The sequence below is a fragment of the Xenopus laevis genome, chromosome 1S (genome assembly GCF_017654675.1).
Source record: "Xenopus laevis strain J_2021 chromosome 1S, Xenopus_laevis_v10.1, whole genome shotgun sequence".
Taxonomy (NCBI): Eukaryota; Metazoa; Chordata; class Amphibia; order Anura; family Pipidae; genus Xenopus; species Xenopus laevis.
Genome location: NC_054372.1, coordinates 131844319 through 131858567, shown reverse-complemented (window position 1 = coordinate 131858567; position 14249 = coordinate 131844319). Strand labels below are relative to the sequence as shown.

General features: G+C 41.8%; 2 long non-coding RNA genes and 1 other non-coding gene across 6 annotated transcripts in view; all 3 read right to left on the bottom strand.

The window, feature by feature from the left end:
• LOC108707042 overlaps positions 1-14249 on the bottom strand; it is a 43292-nt gene that overhangs the window by 28932 nt on the left and 111 nt on the right. The gene's annotated exons all lie outside the window — the stretch shown is intronic.
• On the bottom strand, positions 9369-14019 carry LOC108707041. 4 transcript variants are annotated; one of them, XR_001934204.2, is made up of 5 exons: positions 13993-14019; positions 13141-13172; positions 11895-11953; positions 10565-10641; positions 9369-9614 (listed from the first exon to the last, which is right to left on the bottom strand). It is a non-coding gene; the product is annotated as an uncharacterized LOC108707041 (long non-coding RNA). The 4 variants fall into 4 exon arrangements; XR_005965049.1 differs by lacking the exon at positions 13993-14019 and adding an exon at positions 13847-13865; XR_001934206.2 differs by lacking the exon at positions 13993-14019 and adding an exon at positions 13711-13729.
• LOC121399593 lies at positions 10165-10309 on the bottom strand. Its single transcript, XR_005965167.1, has one exon. It is a non-coding gene; the product is annotated as a small nucleolar RNA SNORA79 (small nucleolar RNA).

Below are 14249 nucleotides of genomic sequence, written 5' to 3'. Positions count from 1 at the left end.
CTTGCGAGCTGGTCGGGCAGAGGTGTGGACATCTTAATTCCATAGTACCGTTTAGCTTGGAACTATGTATACATTTTTTTGTACAGTACTTTAGACTTTTCCTAACTGAACCTCTGCGTATTCAATATTTCCATACAATAAAAGTACTGAATACATAGATCCTGTCCCTTCACAGGCCTGGATTTGTGGCAAGGCCTGGGCCTAGGGCAGCAAAATTTCAGCTGCATTCTAGGAGCACTGGGGACCCACGGACCCACAGCTCCACAGTGCTTGGGCGCATGCAGGGCCGCCATCAGAAATCACGGGGCCCTGTACAGAAAAATTTTCTGGGCCCCCTGCTCCCACCCCAGATCCCGCCTCCAAGCCCCATCCCAGTTCCAATACCACAGTAAAAAGTCCACACAAACACCAGCAATAAAATTGGTAAACCCCCTCACTCACAAGTTTTAAAAACCATTGGTGGTTAGCCCCCCCCCTTCAGGACTTGGGGTCTTTTCGGGGCTTGGGGTATTTTCAGCGCCGCTTGGGGCTTCATCGCTGTAACGAACTTACCTGGTGGTCTAGTGGGGGGACGGCAGGGACGCCTGCCGCCCCCTCGGCGAGGACGCTCGCCGCACTGAGCGGTCGCGCGCGCCTCTTCCTTGGTTTTATGCGCGTGCGCGCTGACGTGATGATGTCAGCGCGCAGTGGCGCGAAATTCAAATACTATTTAAAGGGATCCCTGGTTTTGTTCAGTGCCCGTAATAGGATTTCGTTTCCTGGTGCTTTGAGCTATATTCTGAATCTGTTTGATCCCTGTTTTGACCCCTGCCTGGCTATTTTGACTATTCTGAATTCTGGATCCTGACCTTGACTGCTTACGACTACTCTACTGTTTAACCCTTCGATTGATCACCCGGTTTTGACCCTTTTGCCTGTTTGACGATTCTTGTTATCTGCCTGCCTCGACCCAGCCTGTTTGACGATTCTTGTTATCTGCCTGCCTCGACCCAGCCTGTTTGACGATTCTTGTTATCTGCCTGCCTCGACCCAGCCTGTCTGACGATTCTGTTGCCTGTTCCATTTGTACCGAGACCTTCGGCCCAAAAGACTCTGCTACCTGCCGTGCCCCTCTGCTAGCCAGAACATCTTGCCTTGTACCCCTCATTAAGTCCAGGTGGCACCCAAGTAAGCTGAGGGCTCCTCCCGAAGCCCAACGGTGGTCACACTACTGGTGAAGCCGAGCCGAGACCAGGGTACTTGGCACCTGTTCTGGTATTGGGTGCCGGCCGTGACAATCGCTGCTTGGTGTCTACGGTGCGGCTTCAGGTCTTTTCAGTGCAGCTTTTAGGCGAGGCTTTGGGTCTTCAGCGCGGCATCAGGTCTTCAGTCATGCAAAAACTTTACAGCACAGCTGGGCCCTCTTTTAGGTCTGGGCCCAGTACAGCTGTAGTGTGCCCCCCTGATGGTGGCCCTGGGCGCATGTGCATGCTTGGGGGTGGATGGTATGCTGAGCACAAAGGCAGGCGCTAGGACCTGTCCTGTTGGTAAAGTAAGGCCATCCTTCTACTACAATTTACTTGCTAATCCCATTGCATTTTATTGCCGTAACTAATGTGTACTGCCTGGAGTGACCTCTAGAGGGTGCCCCAGCCAAAGCCAAAGAATGTTTTACACATTAACTCAAAGAAGCGAAATCCTGAAAACAATGTTTGTTGGCAAAGAACAAACCATGGGAATCAGTGAAACGTTGCAGCGCTAGGCATATCTGCTCCGAATAGTCACATGCTTGGCTTTCCAAGAAGCTAATGAGCACTTTCTGGGCACAACGCTTGAGTTAGTCACCGGAACTCTCTTCTCTTCCATGAGAAGTTCCCTACTGTGAACATGCAGCCCCTCCACACTCTTCCTGTAAAATAATGAGCCCAACCTGGGAATAACACCTATAGAATTCTCCAGAGATGTCCTGTATGCTCCCATTAGCAGTCCCAGGCTATGCACAGCCCCTCCACACTTTGTACCTACAGCTTCAACTTGGGAATGATACCTGTAGCCGTCCCACATAACTTACACCCAAGAATTCATCAGATCTCTTTTGTATGCTGCCAGTAGTTATTTACAGAAAGCATTTTAGGACATCCTCAGGGGAAATCACTCTCCTGCATGCAATCTCATAAGGCAGAGGAATGCAGCATCGCCTGCAGAGGACCTAGCACGGAGGTTTGCATGCAGCCTTTCAGGATGGGTGAGAGAAAAAGCAGGCGATGCTGCATTCCTCTGCCTAATGAGATCACATCATCATCATCATCATTTATTTATATAGCGCTGTCAAGATACGCAGTGATTTACTGCAGTTATAGCAAACAGGGAATAAATGGTGGATAACAAACAAGGATTACAGAGTACAATAGGGTTAGAAGGACCTAGAGATTAGAGTTAACAAACTAAAAGGTTAGGGTACAATTGAGACATTAGGATTATATAAACACTTTGTCATTTTTGATATAGCAATGATTAATTAAGGTACATCGAATAAGCCTCTTTAAACAGATGGGTACATACACTTGAAAAAGAGCTACCTAGCTTGAAACATGTCGTGTGACGGTGAATAAAGGCACCTTGCAGCTTTTTGGTATTCTTTCCCCACCTCGTTTGCTTTATTGGATTCAGCTTTGGATGGAAGCAGGGGCTTAAGATACCTTCAAGAAAAAACAACAAGGGTGATTTATACCAGTTTATTACTTGAATGCTACTAGTCTTCCCATGTACCAGAAGGTGTTGTGTCTTCACAGTTTAAGAGATTTTGTATGCTATTAATGGGTCATCTAGCTAAAAGGCTTGTAACTGGAATACTCCAGGTCATGTTTTTTATCTCTAATACAAATTCATCCCATTAACTATGCCAACAACCCAGCCAGGGCCAGGTCAAGGTAGTCTGGCACCCTAGGCAAAGCTTCAATCAGCACCCCCCCCATCCTACATTACCCACTTTACCATGTCGTTTTTTAAATAAAGAAAGTGAGAAAGTGTACAACAAATTAACAAATTAAACTTTTCATTTATATAAATATAAATGTGTAATGTTAAACTGAAAAATGTCAAAAAAACAAAACAGTATGATAATTTGATCCATCATACAGCCCTCCTGCACCTGTGCCATGCCTAGTAGCCACCCATCATACATCCCTCCTGCACCTGGTACACAAGCCCAGCAGCCAGAATATTGTCTCCAATCTTTACCTGTGCCAGCAGCAGACAAAAATAAATCAGAATTATTGCCCAATTTTTCCCCAAACTTATGTACTTGTGCCAGCAGCAATCTGAACCAAACATAAATCAGATCACTGTCTGTGATCACATCATATTGTCCCCCTAGTATTTATAACCTGTGCCAGCGCCCAGACCAGCAGCAATAGAAAAATATGGCCCACAAATCTGGAAGCTTCACTTACTAGCGTCTTGATAGAAGAATATCAATCTTCCTTCAACTGTCTGTAAATGCTGAGCCTGAGACAGAGCAGTGAAGCACACAAACCACACCAACACGCCTAGGCCGCCAGCTCTCTGCCTCTCTCAGTCGGCGAACTGTGTCAGTGACGTCATTGAGGCATGTTGCGCCGCCGCACCACACCAGCAGAAGCTGTTACTTGCCGGCAAGAAGGAGGGAGAAGGTGAGGGAGAAGGTGCAGGAGGTGACAAGTGAGGGAGGTGATGGATTCCACCCACGCCAGGCCAGGATTACTACTTAAATAAATTATTAAATAAGCAAAATTAGAAAAACTAAAAATCCCCTTAAAAGTGTGCCTTTTGATGATGGCACCCTAGGCAGCCACCTATACGTCTTTAATAAGCTACTTGCCAATAATCTCATATTGCTCTTTTCAGCCACCATTACATAACTTATTCACTCACCAACTCAGCTCTGAGCCCACTGTGTGATTTAGGCAGAGGAAAGTCCTAACAGTCTGACTCGCTGGGTGCCAAAGGAGCAATGTGCTGGTAGGGTAATTGCCTGAGTTTATCTGGATATAGCCCTACCCCCAGACAGTGGGGTCAAGAGCTGCAACAGCAACTCAGTAGCAGGGGATGCAGGATATATAGAATTTAAGCTACATTTAAAGTTAGCTAGTTCTGTAGAAAATAGATCTGGTATCCTGAAATCAACTAGTCATAATATAGAAATGGTATGATATAGTCTATTTTTTCAAAATCTAAGCTTAAAGTTGAATGTCCCTGTCTCTGGTGTTTGAGACTGGCAGATCAGTAATTCAGGTGCAGACTCTAAACTGTTACAATTTTGCAACATTTAGTTGATACATTTCTCAGCAGCAACTCTGGAATATTAGCAACTACTGTATCAATTCTATCAGCTGCCTTTTATAAAACTCAGGGATTCTGCTCAGTAGGGACAAAGATAAAAAATGTATCAATTAAATGTATCAATTTAGAACAGTTTACAGGGTTGACGACCCCCCCTTCCCAGAGCTGCTTTAGAAGGTGAGAAATGACACGTTACACTTCTAAACTATTTGAAACCAACTGAACTGAAAAAAGTGTTGGAAGGTGAATAACCTCTTTAAGTATTGCTGGGCCAAATTCATCCTAAGCTGTGCCAAGGCAGGGCATTGCAAACTCCCACTCAAGGCTAGACAATGTGATTAGGGAAGTACAGTCAACATACCCCCAGGACTTTGCTAACTTCTTTAAAAGCAAAGTCGATTCTATTCACAAACAATTTTCCCACCCTTCACCTGTATGCTGATGACATCCAGATATATTTAGACACCGCTTCACTAACCAATGACGTTCAAACCCAGATTGCATTCTGCCTAGCAGCTATTTCCTCCTGGATGAACCAATGCCATCTCAAGCTCAACTTGGCCAAAACTGAGCTCATGGTCTATCCACCCAAACCCCAGCCCATCTCTTCCTTTCACCATTACTATTGTTGGCATGACCATTAACAATGTTAATGCAGCTCACTGCTTGGGGGTCATCTTTGACCAGTCTCTCTTCTTCTCTAATCATATTAATACTACTGCTAAAACCTGTCACTGCTTTCTCCGCAGTATAACCAAAATATGCTCCTTCCACCAGTGTCAGACTGGCCTACAGGGATACCAGGAAAACTTCTGGTGGGCCCAGGTGTCAGTGGGCCTCTTGCTTCTAACCATTTAGCCTATTTCATTGTCATTCCCTATTTCTTTATGGGAACAAAGAATCTTAATAATGGAACAATAGAGTATGGTATTTAGAAAAAAGAGACTAGGAGAATAAAGAGGTTGAGTGAGGAGAGGAGGAATAATAGTTTGGAAAGTGGGCCCTCAGTCTAAGGAACAAATAATCTTTTATGGTTGTAATCGTTACGAATATGGCCACCTTAAGATGTCAATCTTAGTGTTATATCCCCCTTAACCAAGTATCACAGTATTTTAAAGAATGAGTCCACAATGTGCACATAAAATGAACATCCTACGAAATAAAGAAAATAAAATAAAAACCAATTAAAACATGACTACAATAAATTACTGATAAATAGCGCTTAGGTCATATTCTCTATTTAGGCCATATGGTGCTAACATTTCCAACTGGCAAATTGATCTCACTTCTTTCTGCAACAATAAGAAGTGATACCTATGTTCAGGGCCGCCATCAGAAATCGCTTAAAGCTTAACTTTTCCCAAGGGACAAAGTATCTTATAAGCAGCTGTGGCTGTTCTGGGCTCTCTGCCAAAAGCCAATTAAGTAAGAAACATTGTTTATTTTTCTGGCTGATCAGTGCAGAGATAAACAGGACTTTCAGTACAAATGAGGGACTGCGGGTTGAGCTGTCAAAAGAGGGACTGTCCCTCTAAAAACGGGACAGTTGGGAGGTATGAATAAGTGCTAGGGTTGCCACCTGTTTGGTTTTGACCCTAACAGTTCGGTTTTTTTAAGGCCTGTTCAGTCTCAAGTTTTTGTTTGGTTTTTAGCCTTGTGAAAACCGAACAATAATCTGGTCAATAAATGAATTATCAAGTAAGGTTAGTTTATTATTACAGAAACAAAAAAAAAAGCAAATCAATCGAACATAAGAAATTGTTTTTCTAAACTAGCATTGCTGTATTTCAGAGCATTCTGGATAACAGATTTTTTTTATAATAGATACCATACCTGTAATTGAAGGGCTCACTCATCAGGCATAATATAGTTAAGAGAAAGGTTGCCACCAGTGTGGCTTTGAACTGGACATCAAAACTTTCTGTCTGGTTTATGTCATCACTGCTCCACCCCCAATGCTATCTGACTCGCCCCCTTTGTTTGGGTTTAGCCGCTGGCAAAGGTGGCAACCCTGATGAGTGTTCCATTTGTTTTTTTTAAAACTAAAACTGTTTGATATGGTTGCCAGATCACTTGAAAATTCAGGGACACATCTAGGAAATATACTCCAAAATGGAGGTAGTCAGGCCAGATCACCTCACAGGCTTCTATTCTGCCTGCCAATCACTTATCTTGATGCAGTATGCAAAGTGCAATTTCAAGCACAATCTGCGTTTTCCCCCACAATACAGAGTTGTCTCCAGAATTCTAGTGACCAAGCAGATGGTCTTGACATCCGGACAAGTGGCAACCCTATTCCTGTGCGTCAATAGGCGCAGTAGCGCCCCATTCTTAACCAACGTGAAGGGCAAATTTTGATGCAAGTACCTTTAATGAAATTGTGCATAATAATGCTTGCTAAAATAAATGACCCCTCATATTTATGATAAACCAATTGAATTACATCTAGTAACTAAAGGTCATTTGCACCCTGGGGCTTGTATTGTGGCACTGATTTAGTCCCAAATTCAAAATGGCCATTCCCAGCTTACATATATGTACATGACGTGATAGATCAATAGCTAGGAGAATCTTTTATACTTCCTAGCTTTATTTAATTATAAGTGGCATCTGAACTGCACAACAGAAGTAAGGGTTGAGTTGTAGGATTATTATTTCATGTTATTACTTAGCTTTGAATTGTTACAGTGATGTTCAGTCATAACTATTCTGTCATCACTTCTGTATATCTAAATAAGGTTTTAGAGAGCAGAGGTTTGTTAAGAACTTTAGCTCACATAGGCAGCATATTGTCTGACATTCCTCTTGATATAGGCAGGGTTATAAATCATAAACTCCTAATTATTCATAGGAATGGAGGTTATGTAGTAACTCCCTCAATATGGTGCTGTGTGAAATCATTTTGTACAGATATTTCCTTCCCCAGCGTGCACACAGCCTTTTTTACATTTCTAACTATATTAGAAACATTTATTTTGCACAGCCTATTGCCCTGAGCTTAAAGGAACAGTAACAACAAAAAAATGAAAGTATTTTAAAGTAATAAAATATATAATGTAGTGTTGTGCTGCACTGGTAAAACAAGTGTATTTGCTTCATAAAAACTATTATAGTTTATATAAACAAGCTGCTGTGTAGTCATGGGGGCAGCCATTTAAAGCTAAAAATGGAGAAAAGGCACAGGATACCCAACAGATAAGCTCTGTACTATGCAATGGGATTCTTCAATTTACAATATCTATTGTCTAATGTGTCTCCTTTGCTTGAATGGCTGCCCCCATCGCTACACAGCAGCTTGGTTTTATAAACTATAGTTGTGTATCTAAAGCAAACACACTAGTTTTACCAGTTCATGGCAACAGTACATTGTATGGTCATTCATTTAAAACACTTTAATTTTTTGACTATACATCTCATCCAACGAGTGTAAACATAACCATGTTTATTTATCAGAGTATGTTGTACTCCTTAGCCACTGATGCAGTACAGAATTGTGATGTTATTTCTAAAAGTTTCATCAAATACAATTTTTGGAATTACAGTAAGTAGGCTTTAAAAGAATTAGCTTGTATATTTAAGAACAAAAATGGTCTTACCAAATTATAATGTTACTATCAATTAAAATGATTTATTGCAATGAGGGTGCATGGTATGTACTTCTTTCCAGCAGGAGTTTGTGATGCATATAATCCAGGATTTGGTTCTGGGTTCAAAATTCATGTAACTTTAAAGGAGAACCAACTTTTTTTATTAAAATCCCCTACCCCCCCCATAAACGCCCCTCCCTGCTCCTCCCCAGCCTAGCTGTTACCCCCAGTAAATGCCCCTATTTACCCCTCGTTGCAGATTCAGGGCATCAGAGTTCACAGACGCCATCTTCTCCCGGTAATCTTCAGGAAGAGAGCAGCATGTCAGCACGTGCGAAGCTGGTGAAAGCCACGGAAATTGCTGAAGCGCCGGGCCCGGAAGACCCAAAGAGAAGATAGCTCCCATGAACTGATGCCCTGAATCTGCGAGGGGTAAGTAAAGAGTTAAGGGCATTTACCAGGGCAACACCTAGTCTGGGGGGATGCATGTAGGGTAGGGGATTTTAATAAGGGCTTGGTTTTCCTCAGGCCCAGACTGGCAATTTGTGGGTTCTGGCAAATGCCAGAGGGGCTGCTATAAGGTCTCATAGAAAGGGCCTGGTTCTCCTTTAAAAAGATTGAACAAAATACTTCATCAGTTTGTGTTCTCTAACCATGACCCCACCGTGGAAAAATAGAATGCAGAAAAAAAAAAACTAAATGTGGTTAAAAGAATGCAAACCCAAAGAGTTAGGTTAGGATTCAAGGTAAGAAATTTAAAAAAAAAAAAAAAAAAAGCAAAAAAAAAAGCAAAATGAAAGTGGAACTACTCTTGGAAATGGGTGTTTTTTCCCCTGTGATACTATTGGAAATTGTGTTTTTTTTCCCTGTGATACTGCCACTTCACTCTGGTTATGCAGTTGTGTATACTAGACATGATCTCAGATATTGAACCTTTTTTGTCCAGTTAGTCAATACACAATTTGTAACTTCAAGTCTGACTTAAAATGTATCTCTGCAGTATATCATATAGCTTCAGTCAAAACATACTCCCTTATGATTCCTGCCTAATTATATCTACCTGCTTATATTACAACCACACAGTCGTCATCTCTACATGTGGTCTGCATTCCAACAAACCCTATATCCTGCTGTGCTCCATCTTTCAGAGTCACAAGACCAGTAATTTCTTGCACCATGAAATGGGAAAAATGAAGTAGTGCAATTGTGCTGTGATTAGCAGAGTGGTTTGGAAGTTCAGCTCCCAACGAATCTAAGATTATGTAAATTCACTTTGGATTGAGAAAACAAAAGCAACCAAGGAGTATAAAGTAAATTTTATTGGAATATGCTGGTTTATGATAATGCAGAATTTCTGAATTTAAATATTTCTATCAGCCAGAACTGGGGCATCGACCAAAAACTCATTTAGACTAAAACAAAAGTATAAAATAAATGGAACTAAGAGGGAAATGCAGAACACTGTTTTATAGTACTCTATACAAGGCTCCTGGTATCCCTTTGTGGATTCAGCTGGGTCTGTCTAACTTGGGAAAAACTGGCTATCCTGGCACCCAAAATCAGCTTTAGGTCAGGAAGATCATCCAGATTTATACCTGCAGTTGATATGAGACTGCAAGATAATTGCAACCCATTATATGCATTTAGGCTCACTGGTGAATAACCAGTACTACACAGCTTCAGGTTTCCATGGATGAGCTCTTCAGTTCTTCTACAGAGTTTTAACACCTGAGAGAAGAGATTTTAAAAGGTTAACATTTACAATTTGTATCTGTTAGGGCTCTTACTCACTGGCGTTCTGACCTGCGCTCCCCTGCGTTCCGTTTTTTGGCGTTCAGCCGCAGGGGAGCGCAGGAATAGACGCATGTCATTATTTCAAATGGGGCTGTACTCACTCAGGCGCGTGTAGGCGCCGAACACAGGAAAAATGCAGCATGCTGCGTCTCAACCTGCGTTCGGCGCCTACACGCGCCTGAGTGAGTACAGCCCCATTCGAAATAATGGCATGCGTCTATTCCTGCGCTCCCCTGCGGCTGAACGCCAAAAAACAGAACGCAGGGGAGCGCAGGTCAGAACGCCAGTGAGTAAGAGCCCTAATGCTTAAACTAATGTTATTTTTCAAGATATTAGCTTGTGCCATATTTTCAAAGTGATAAATTTAAAGTTTGCAATTCACTTTAACAGTTATTCGCCACCTTCCCTCCAGCTAGTGAAAAAAAATATATATATAAAAAAAATTTCCCAGGCCACAAAGTGCCATGTAAATAAGCCATTTGATATTTGTATGACCCCGCAAAATTCAGCGGGCAAGGACAGGCAGCCAGTTTGCCATAGCATGCCCCTGAGTGAAAAAGGTCATTTTCTCTTTGACAGCCTAAAATCCCATAGCCCATGTCTTGGGGCAGAGAGAGGAACAGCTGTCAGAACAGTAACAAAAAAAGGGCAGTTAAATTTGTTGCAGTACTTTGGTAGTAACTGCACAAGTAGTTTGCCAAGTGAAAAATATAAGAGTAGCCAAGACATATTTGCTGCCATGGGTCAAGGATGCATCACTACATTATACCTTTCAGACTGGTCACTTTTATAGACCCCCCCCCTTTTTTTGTTTTAATAAGCCATCACATATGCAACAGCAAGCCATATTAATACACAAGATTTCCCAGGCAGCCTATATTTACCTTGATAGTTGTGCCATTAGTTATCAAGCTGGAAAAGGTGCACTCACTTCATTTCTTGCCAAGTTTTACTTTAGTTCCTGAAAAGTAATTACATTAAAACCTCAAATTGTACAACAGTAATAGTACAAAATATTTATTCTACACGTTAGCTCACTCCACCAGTCTCATTATGGAAGTTATATTTTCAATACATATGGAAAATGTTCAGCATTTTGAAGGTTATTCATAAAGGAGGATACATACCGTAGCATCTAAGGGGCCCTATTTATCATGCTGTGGTAAAATTGCCTATTACAATCAGCAGTGTGTAAGGGTACACAGCATGATAAATAGCCCCCTAAGTGTACCCTTACAAAATTCTATTTCCTATACAACAAAGGTTGATTTAATTTATAACGCTCATCCTGTTATTTCAAATTTGCAAAGATAGTGAGACTGATCAGGGCATGTGCATAATCATAGGATTCTCAGATGAAACACGGAATATGCAATCTCATCACATCAGGCTCAGTTAGATAAAACCAAAGCGACAAACTGGGGTCTCACATCAAGAACATAAAAACCCAGTTTTAGATTCACACCTCAAAATTAACCAAACAACTTTGTCTATCAGGAATCCCCAGATTTACACCAATTTAGAACACTGGTGCCTGCCATTATATATAGAATATGTACCCCCCACCCCACAACAGCATCACGGAGCTGTATTGGGTTTATAATGACTGTAGACAAGTGTAATACACAGGGACACAAACACATTATGAAATTGAGCTGCTACTGACAGAATTAAGCAAACTTTCTCGGATACTGGGTCCTGGGGTGATGAGGCCCCAACTTAAGGGTTAGGCCACATTGGCAGTTTACCAATCTCCCCAAATGCCTTCCCTGAACGATGCGCCGGCTAAAATGAAAAAACAAAACAAAAAAAAGGTGCTAAATCACATGCGGCGATTTGTTTTCCAAAGTTGCCTCACGAGGTAACTTCAGGCGACTTCGGAAAACGTATCGCAGCATTTGATTAGTGCCGGTGTTTTTCCATTTTAGCCAGCGCAGAGCTCAGGAAAGGTGTTTAGGGAGATTGGTCGTCACAAAGACGAGGCGATTAGTCACCAGGCGACCAAATCTCCCCAGTGTGGCCTTACCCGAAAGCTTCAAAGTCACCAGGCGACCAAATCTCCCCAGTGTGGCCTTACCCTAAAGCTTCAATATGCAAGTCAGACTATAGTGCTTTTCCCAAATAAATTTCCTCAATCATATAGCTGATAATTGTTCACCCTCCCCACCAACATTTCCATTAGCAATGGCCTGTTGGTAGCGCCACTTTTCATACCTTAGTCTGGTTGTTCATCGTTCAATCAAATGCAGGATGTGGCCATAGTTTCGACACATCTAAAGGTTAAAAAAAAAACAAATCAGATGTAAAAAGGGATTGTTAAACACCAAGCAAAACCTCAAGAACAAAAGAAAGCTTGTTCAGTGCATTTACATAATCATTGTATTCTCAGGTGAAACACGGACTATGCAATCTCATCATGCCAAGTTTAGCCACAGAAACTGCCGTTCCTGTATTACATAATTAAGACTTTGTTTAAAGCAGGGGTAGGCAACCGGAGGCTCTTGCGGCTCTTCATCCTGCGGCTCGGTCTTGCCTGTCACTTCGTATATACAGCCCTCGCACCTGCTAGCGGCTTCTTAAGTGTGCGACCCCGGTAAACCAACGGTTAGATTACCGTGGTCTCAAACTCAGGAAGCCGCCAGCAGGTGGAGGGCTGTATAGACGTCCCAGGAGTGACAGGCAAGACTGAGCCACAGCAAGATGATTCATCATGGTCCTTACCGCGGTCACACACTCAAGACAAGAGAGAAGCCTCCAGAGTCCAGCTGCAGCCGGTGCGAGGGCTATAGACGGTAATGACATATTTTAATGATGTCTATAGCCCTCACCTTTAAACAGATGAGAACACTAGCATTTAATAGGGCTTTTCAGTGTTTAATTTATTTCAAAGTAGGCCTACACATACACACTGCACTTTTGTTTGTTGTATTCTGTTGTAACAGTTACAATTAAAAAAAAGTTAAAACTTTTTAAAAGTTATAACCTGTTATATTTTGCAGCTCCAGACCTTTTTTTTTGTGAAAGAGGGGGCAAAATGGCTCTTTTGATAGTAAAGGTTGCTGACCACTGGTTTATTTAGAAGCTGGAAAGTTATATGCCAAGAATATACTAAAGTTTGGAAGGTGAACTGGTCCTTTAAATATTTTATAGTGACCACCATTATAGCAGTACCCAAGCCCCTTAAAAGTACTATTGTCTTGCTTAGTTCACTTGGCTTTTTCTATCAATCGGAGCAAGATCTGCTGGTCTCTGCAAACATCTATTAAATATCCTATTACAGCAATAGGAAGATGCCACAGGTAATCCTGGACATAGGATGGTAACAACTTGTTAGAATACCACAGCCCTGAAGCCCCCAGTCGCTGGGTTTTAGTCCAAATATTTCATTAGCAACAAGGGCCTTATGTTTTTTGGACGACACAAGTGAACCCACTGCTCAGAAGATTTAGTTGTATCATACCTTTATATGTGGCCTCCTGCACAGGTCGATAGCTGAAAAAGCAAATAGAAGACAGTTAGAATTTACAGTACACACACATGAAAGCAAAAATAAAGTTCCCACATTTACTTGAAACAAACAGATCTGCCAGGGTTTTGAATGGCTGGGAAGGAAGGTGTGTGCAGGTGCAGAGGTTTATTACAGAGCTTAGCCCTTAGAGTAAGCAAAAATCAATATATCCCTGCACAATGTGTCCATGCTGTTCCAAAGAGAGTTCCCCTGATGTGCAGCAAATCAATCTATAGCTTCCTATCAGCAGCAGTCAGTAAAGCAGCTGGGGAATTTCATTGCATACAATCATGTTTTATGTTATTGTTTTTTATATTGGAATTTGGAGATAGGCTTCTTTTTCACTAAAGAAAGAAAAGTAAAATTTGGATTTTATTTTGTTGCTTTTAAAGCCCCCCTAAGAAGATTTTGTTAAGATATAGGCTGCAGACAATTATATGCCAAAATATCTTCCAGCTGGAAAAGGGCAGGAAAGAAAAACTACTACACAATGCCCGTGCTGCTTTGTCCATAACCACCTACTGTATTCCACTAGTTAGCTCCCACGTGTTTCACTAAATACAAGATGGTCGCCTTTACTCCAACTAGAGAACAAACTCGAGGAGTTAGAAAATGATAAGCAGAGATAACAGCTAAAGTATAGAATTAGCGCACGTACAGAATAGCCTTCCTCCATCAGAAATAACTTCTTTACAGGAGATTACCAAAGCAAAGGCCACCACACGTGCTTACAACTATTACTACTTACCCACAACCATGTCGACAAAAAGCAACACCAGTGCAATAATCACACGTTGCCCTTACTTATATTGCTTCACCCACATCCGGTTTGTTCAGCAACGCCCCTCAGTGACTTCATAAAGCAGCCCCTTGACTTAGAGTAAGGCCCAGATTAGTGATGTCAGAGCATGTGACCAAAATATTGGAGAGAGAAGTGAAGAGCTAAGCTATGGTGTCCATTTTAGGACATGTTACCACGGTGTTATTGCACTGCCTGTATGTGAATGTAATATAATCGGTGCAGCTTTTCTGGCTAGATTTGCTAGAAATATACTTCAATG